An 8,327-nucleotide genomic window follows, 5' to 3' on the forward strand; every position below is an offset into this window, starting at 1 on the left:
ATATATATATATATATATGGTGCCTCTTCCCAGGCACTATAAATCTCTTCACTGCCCCCTTCCCCCGCTGTGGCTCACAGCTGATGGTGGATGAGAGCCACACTGATGACAGGCAGATTCCTCTGGAAATGTTACTTCCACCCAAAGCTGATACTCATAGCCCTGACAGGGCTCCCTAGCCTGTCTCTCAATACACCAAGACCAAAAGATGGATGAGGCTCTGCCACACCATGCCAATGTTTCTATCTCATGGAGATGCCATGTTCACACAGGTATGTGCAGTGATGACAGAGTCCCTCAGGTCATGACAGACTCCACAGAGGGGACTGAACAGCAACTGAAAGGAGAAAGCCTAGGCTGGGCAGAGTCCATCCCTTCTCCACTAGATGGAGGCCCCCTAACTTGACCCAGCTTTTCCTGAGGTCAAACCTGTTCCACTGTAGTCAACTATGGGAAACCACTGCTTCCCTCCGCTGTGAGGCTCTCCTCTGGGGCCATACCTATCTGGGCCATAGCAGCCCCTACAGCAAGAGTCTCCAAATCCCCAAGCAGAAACTATCTGGTTTCCTGGTAATCAAGGTTACAGAGAACCAGTGACCACCTCCTTGGGTGTCTCGGTCCCCTCAGCTATCAGCAGCCCTGTGAAGGCTTGAAGGGCACTTACCTCTGCCCTGAAGGAAAGCAGCCATTTGGCCATGGCTCTTGTGTCTGATTTGGACTCAGAAGAAAGGTGACTGCAATTCCTATGCTCAGCTTGATTTCAACACAGCAGGAATGCTGACAGACAGGGCTGCTTCCTTTGGCTTACATGATGTTTTGTACAATCAAATTCACTCATATTATGGTGATTTCTCTGAATTGCTAAAAAAAGTGGCCTTCCACCTTCCAAATCATCCATGTTCCCCCTTATCCCAGAGTGATGTTGGAATCCTCACATCAGGATCCCATCTCAGAAAAAAGCATTTTCTGTTGAGTCTGATGGCAGTGGTGGGGAATGCAGGCTGGTTTTGGACCCACCCTTCCTAACTGGATAGCCCTGATAGAGCTCCCTAGCCTGTTTCTCCATAGGTAATTGTGGGTATTTAGAGATTAGGTGCCAGCCTCTAAGAAGGATTCTTCCACCCAGAGTTGGAAGTTGCTGCTGTGTTTAACCAGGACAACCCTGCACCACCCACAAATGGTGCCTCTGCCCTCTCCAAGCCTGAGAACGGCTTGGCCCCTTGTGGTGTGAGTCTCCTGGCCCATCAAGAAGGCAGAAACTCTGCCTGCCACATCACTGGTCACCACCTGTGGCCCCAGTAGTCTAGACTCCAAGACGCCAGCTCCAGGCAAGATCAAGTTTTAGCCAGCAGAGGCAGGCTGTGCTTTTGGTGTCGGACCAGCCTGTACGTGCCCCACATATGCTCCCCCATCTTGGCTGTAGAAGCCATGCCTTATTTTGGCTATGCTCTCCAGTCCCATAAGCCCCCTGAGCCAGACTTCCAGGTGGCTGTAGAACAGCCACAGAGTCCATGTAACTGACCTACCTTTCTTTACCTCTTGGGCAGGCTCCAGTTAGCGCCACATTTTTTAAAGCTGTGCTCTGCCCTGATCAGGGTCTCAGAGTCTGGGACTGGTACCCTGTGCCCTTTGAATTCCTGGAGTGTGGGCTTTTCTGAGAGGCAGTGCAGAAAGACCAGGAGACCTCTGAACTCTGACTATACCCAAGCTGCAAGGCTGCCTTCTGCTCAGGACTTTGGTCTTTTCCTGCAACCTTAGTACAGACCACAGAAATCCCATCTCTGTGGAGTCCCCTTTGTTAGCTAAGGCAGAGAAGGCACCAGAGCCATTCTTATCTCTGGAACAATGGCAAGTCTGCCCTTTAGACACTATCAGCTAATCCCTTGCACACTCCTTTGTAGTTGTTGGTGTCTGTAAGATCTCAACAACCGGAGTCTAAGGTGAATGGAGGACAGGCTGGCTTCAGACCAGGTGCTTTTGTTCAGAAGTAGGCCCTGAAAATTCTGGAAAATGACTTGATCTCTTCATTCTCTCAGACCATTCACCTATGCGTGGTGTGGATGGGGTACAGACTGCTTCTGACCTTCTCAGTAGAAAGACCGTTCTCAAACATACTTCTCCACATGTACAAGAAGGCAGAGAAACCCTTTAGATGTGTGCAAGATCTTGTGTTCTTCGGTCCCAGGGTCCCTTGGAAGAGTGCTGTTGCTCCTGCCTATTTCATGGTCTGGTGTCTCACGGAGGCCCGACTCTTGCTTTCTTTTACTGTGTATCAAGACTGTCTTTCCGTGTTTCGGATACTTACGTCCTTGTCTTGAACTGTTATTTACAAAGTGTGATGGCTTCTTCACTGCGGTGTTTATCCTTTTCATAAATTGACCTATAAAATCCTGGTTGACTTCCCCCAGCCATCGTTTCAATGCCCCACTTTCAGCCTGTGGCTTTGTTCCTCCACTATTTCCAGGGGACTTCCTTAACTTCAGACCAGGAGGCTGGCTGCATGCACTTAGGTAGTTTCCCAAGGTCTGGTGGAGTGGAGGCACAGGCAGCATCTGCAGGAGCAGGCACCCGCCCTGAACTATCTCAGGTTACTTCCTGTGTTTCTCTCTCTCTCTCTCTCTCTCTCTCTCTCTCTCTCTCTCTCCCCCCCCCCCCCCCCCGCAAACTTCAAGCCTTTCACCTTGTAGTGGTGTGAGCCATGTCTCACTGTTCCTGTTGTTTCTATTTATTTTTCAGGTCTCATGTTGGTAGCTGACTCACCGTTTTCAAAGCTCTGGAAACCCTTTCAGTACTGTCTAGGTTCTTGTGACTAGCACTGGGCTCTAGGCTCTGGAATCTGAACTCTGAAACTATGTTGCTGGTACAACTGGGGCTTTGCTCTTCTTCCTTGAGACGGGGCCTGTTCCTGTCCATGGTGTCATTAGTCACTCTAAGCTCTCTGTGCACTGTGTTCCTGCCTGACTTGAACAGCTTTCCTTCTGACCTCAGTTACCTTCGCTGGGGCCTGTGTGTCCTTCTAGACTGGATGACTTATCTACTTATTCTTCTGTGGCTACTCTTCCATTGCCACAGAAAGAAACCTCAAAGGAACCTGGCTTTGGGACTCAATGGCCATGGAAAGGCAGTTGACAGTTGCTCTGGGATAGGCTCATCCTGTCAATGGTGGGGTGCCTGCTCATCGGGCCAACTTAGCAGCCTGGATCAGCCTAGTCTGTGCTGGTTCCTGTGTGTCTGCAGCAATCTGCATTGTAATTAGCTACTTAGGCTAGAGGTTTGATTGACTTTAAGTAGCAATTTGCTAGCAGCTAAGCAAGTATAGGCACAATGGGCATTCTAGAAGTTGGTGAGCCAGCTGCTGTAGAATAATCCTACAATGGCACCTGCCTCCTGCTGCTGGAAGAGGTGGGCACCTACAACTGACCAGACAGGTCTGATGTGAGGCAGGAGACATCCACACACAAGATGGCCCAGATATGGGCTGCAGTGGGTCAGGGCCAGCTATTCCCAAGGGGCTGGGTGCTCTCCTGCTGTGGTCTTATGCTGGAACACAGACTGCAGGTTGCTGTGGTGAAATGCACCCAACAGGCCAGGCCTTTCTTCTCTGTCTACATCACAGATGCTGCCAATCATCTGGTACACCCTTCCCATCTGAAGACTAGGCTCTCCTAGGCTCTCCATCCCAGGACTTGCCCCTACATGTGACTTTTGAAGAAAGCAAGGTAGGAAGTGGAGCTGGTAGAACCTGAGGGGGAAGTTGCAGTGGCTCTTCACAATGATCTCATAGTGTATAACTATTCCTTTTTTAATATTTTAATTATTTTTTTAATTTTATGTGTGAGTGTATTGCCTGCATGTACGTGAGTACACCTGTGTTGTGCAATGCCACGGGGGTCAGAAGAGAGCTTCGGATTCCCCTGGAACTGGAGTTAAGGACTTAACTGGAGTTAAGTTAGTAGCTGCCATCTGGGTGCTGGGAATCGAACCCGGGTCCTCTGCAAGAGCAGTCAGTACTGTTAACCACTGAGCCATCTCTCCAGCCCCATAACTATTCTTTAAATTACCTTGAAGCTTAGCCTTGGGGCCATGAAGATGCTGGTGCAGCATGGAAGGATGTCCCCAGAGAAGAGAGCCAGACTTCAGTCTACACACCTGCAGGGGCCAGGAGCCAGGTGGTTGATATGTGATAAGTATTAAAGTTCTAAAGTCCATTTGTCTGTTAGGGAAGGTATGGCCTGATGGCCTGTAGGCAACAAGAGCTATGCTAGGCTTTACATCCTAAATGTCTCCCAAAGGCTTGGTCTCCAGGGTGATACTGTGGAGGGCCTGTAGGAGATGGAACTAGGGAGAGTCCTAGATCACTGGGGACATGGCCTCAAAGGGGATTGTGGGGGCCTGGTTTATTTTGTTTCTTTATGCTCCTGGCCATGAGGTAAGAGGTTTTGCTTTACCACATGATCATGATGTTTTGCCATGGCTCAAGAGCAACAGACCAGCCTTAGACTGGAACCTCCAAAGCTGTGAGCCTAAATAAGCCTTTTCTCCTTATAAGTGATTCATCTCAGGCATTTGCTAGTGATGAAACGCTGACCAGAAAGGCAGAGGATGCCTAAGGCCTTAACACAGAGAGAGCAGCCTGCTGTATTTATTGTCCTAGAGCACAGAATGGTCCAGAATTCATCAAAATGTCCTGTGTTGGGGTTGGGTTCAGCTGTGCAACTGTGAAAGCCAAAACTAAAGCAAGCTTCCAGGAAACAGGAGCCAGTGCTAGCAGGAGGCAGAGAGGAGGAGGGTCTCTTCAGAGGACAAATAAAACACGCTGAGAACAAGGAACAGGGAAGCCAATGAAGGCACATCTTCCATAGAGCAGGTGTGATAGACATCCAAGTCCATAAGTAACAAGTAACTGATTGCTGAGGTTCAGAGAGTCACAGCTAATTAAGCACAAAATGGTACAACCAACTGATGGTGACAAGAGACAGCAAACACTTTAGTTCTAATTACAAACTCTAGGACCGAAGTGGAAGGTCCAAGCACCCATAGCCAGTTGCTTCTGGACTAGGCACCAAAAAAGAGCTTCATGATGGCCACCTGGACATTTGGGGAGACACTAGATGAACTCCCCTCACTCCCTGGAAATGCAGTTGGGGGCAGGTTTTGGTCAGGTCCATAGTCACCCCCACTGCCAAGGATCTTTCAAGGTGACAGGCAGATTTAGCTGAGTCCTAGCAAATGTAACAGCACAGTAAATCCCTTGGTTTTACTTTAACAGGTATAAGCCTTGGCGAATTAAACTCTGCCTAACAGAGCAACTGGACCGAGCAGTGAAAACCTGCCCAGAAGAAAGAAGGGGAAGCGCCTGACACCACAGGCCCCTCCTTATGCTGCAGAGCAGGGCAGGGTCAGACATGAGCCAACACACGTGTGACTTGCCTGTGTACACATGGATATATACAGGCACACACAGTGTAGGCACACTAATACCCAGACATGTGGGCACAAGATCCTCAAGTGCCCTATCAGAAGAGGGCGAGGGTCTGAGATGCCAATGAGTCCAGCCCAGCTGCCTAGCCACACAGAGTAGACGCTACTGTTCTGACCTCAATATCACTTCTGTTCTCAGCTGTGCCCACTAGGCACCATTTAAGAATTTCAGCAAGTATGTCAGGTATAGATCCAGGGCAACAGGTAAAGATATTTCTAGACCACTGGGAGCCTAACAAACTCCTGTTCCTGCCTGCAGCCACTAGATGAGGGCCTGGAAGATCACATTGCTCAGGGTGAAAGTGGCTTCTCCTATGGCAAGCAGGAAGCTCCTCTCTAAGCCAGGCCTCCTTCAGGCCTGGGCAACTGGAAAAACAGCAGCAGTGTTTTTACACCCAAAAGTACTGCTCACAAATGACTACATAGTTCCAGCATTGTCCATCCACAAATTCTATGCAGGCCTTGTCAATTTCTAAATTAAAAAATGATATTGCCAAAGGCTTTTCAGGGAGCACTGGCTCCTTCTATTACAAGCCATGGTGATCAGCAGAAGCAAGGCCCTCCTGAGCTGCCCCAGAGCTCCAGTCTAGTGCAGACCAGCATCTATAGACCTGCCATGGCCTCTGGTCCAGACAGACAGGATGCTTATGCCCTTTGTCATTAGCTGGTGAGCAGCCCAGGTGTCATCTGGCCTGTAGCGAGATGACTCTGGAACCCTTCATGTGTTTTTTGGCTCTTTTTGTTGTTGTCCAACACAGAAGTTACTATTTTGACTTATTTTAAAAAATATTTTATTTATTGTTTTAATAGAGCATAGGGTAGGGGCTTATTTACAGCTTTAAGAGTTCCTTAAAGTCCCACTTCCTGTGACCTGAGCCACCCAAAAGTGCACTTCAGGCTAAACTGGATAGCTTCTGAGAGTCACTACAGAGACTTTTGGGGTGGGAGTGTTGACCTGAACAGAGTATGAGGAAAAGCAGTTCACCAGAGCCTGGCAATTACAGCTAGCTACAAGTACTGGATGGAGACCAGAACATGGCTATTTAAGATAAACCCTCATCACCCATGCTCACATCACCCTAGGGTGCTTGCTGCCCATTCACAGGGACAACATCTACAACATAGCAGGTGCTCCTAATGGTATTTAGCACAACTGTCTGCCTTAACAGCAACAAATGGCAACTGTTTATTGAACGTACAGAGTGGGAACAGTGGTGGGTCTGTGGTGTGGTCAGAAGCCAGTCAGGCATTAGTATTGCCCCTCCTCACCAAAGACTCTTCCCAGGGCCACTTCCTCATTTCAGTGTCTCATTTCAGCCTACTTCCCCATCATGTCACCACTGAAATCCACCACTTATGAAGTATGGTAGGTTTCCAGGTTTACTTTATGATCTCACAACTGGCTGTAACTTAACCTTGAGAGAAGGATTTCAATAATCACACCACATGGTTGAGTGTCAGAGGAGCCCCTATTGTCCCAGTTCACCCACAAGTAACATTTACCAACTATGAAAAAAATAAAAATATGCAAACAGGCCCAAACTGGAGAGGCATCCAAACCTTAGAAGGAAGCAGTCCAGAGGCCTCCCTGCTACCCTGAACCTCCTAAGCACAGGTGCCAGATACAGCTGAGCAACCAGCTGAGCCAAGCAAAAAGCCAGGGGACAAAGATCCAAGCAGGCACTAAAAAGAGGGGCAAATCTAAGGAACGGAAGAGCCAGAGAAAGGAACCCCATATTCTCTGAATTCCAAATCTCTAGCTGATCCCTGTAATTGCCTGTGAATCACACAGGAGTAAGGTGGGTCCCATGCTGCCCATGGAGCTAAGAGAACAGAATAGATTTCAGCGATGACAGGGAAACAGCACTTGGAGTTTCAGTTCACAAAGGTTAGTTACCTGGTAAGATCATCACCTCAACAAGTAGTCCCCTATGGAAAGCAGTGTGGAGAACTCTTTAAAAAAACTACAAATGAACCTACCATTTGACCCAGTTATACCACTCCTTGGCATATACCCAAAGAACTCATCCAATTGCAGACACTTGTACACCCATGTTTGTTGCTGCTCTTTTCACAATAGCTAAGAGATGGAAGCAACCTAAGTGTCCCTCAATTGACGAGTGGATAACGAAAATGTGGTTCATTTATATGAGGGAGTTTTATTCAGCAATAAAGAAAGATGAAATCATGAAATCTGCAGGTGAATGGATAGAACTAGAAACTGTTATACTGAGGTAACAAAAGATTCAGAAAAAAATAGACATATGTTCTCCCTCATATGTGGATCCTAGAACCAAACCCTGATAAGTGAGTATGTATCCAGACATAACTACAGGAACCAGAATAATGGAAAGGAAACAGGGAGGTAAAGGAAAAGAAAGAGAAGAACAGTAGGAAACAGGCCTAAATAAGGGAGATATGGACAAAAATTGGGTTCATTTAGGGGAGGGGGGAGGGAAGGGTATACAAGGAACCTAGGGGATAAAGGGAAAGAAGGAGCTCAAGAGAGGTAGGACCGTAGGAGAAGGGTATTAGTAAGGGAGAAAGGGGGAAAATGGGGGCACCTTAAATGGGAAAACTGTGGTGTAGGGGTAAGACTAATGCCTAGCTAGTTTTGAAAACTAGAGGGACCCATATTACTCCTACAACCTACTGACAAATTATACATAGCAGATTAAGAAATATATGTCTAGGTAAGGTTTATCTGAGAACAATTAGTCTTTGCCCAAGAGACACACAGTAATTAAAAGTACAGGACTGGTGGAACTAACCTTCTTGGATGTTTAACAGACATACTTTGAGGCCAATAATAATTTGGTTAGAGGGACATAAAAGACAATTTTTGC

The 8,327-nt window shown here is 47.7% G+C and overlaps 1 protein-coding gene across 2 annotated transcripts in view; it reads right to left on the bottom strand.

Annotated features, from left to right (window-relative positions):
* Slc9a3 (solute carrier family 9 member A3) overlaps positions 1 to 8,327 on the bottom strand; it is a 47,031-nt gene that overhangs the window by 15,583 nt on the left and 23,121 nt on the right. The gene's annotated exons all lie outside the window — the stretch shown is intronic.

This window comes from Nannospalax galili, unplaced genomic scaffold (genome assembly GCF_000622305.1).
Source record: "Nannospalax galili isolate Female #2095 unplaced genomic scaffold, S.galili_v1.0 scaffold1146, whole genome shotgun sequence".
NCBI classification, from domain to species: domain Eukaryota; kingdom Metazoa; phylum Chordata; class Mammalia; order Rodentia; family Spalacidae; genus Nannospalax; species Nannospalax galili.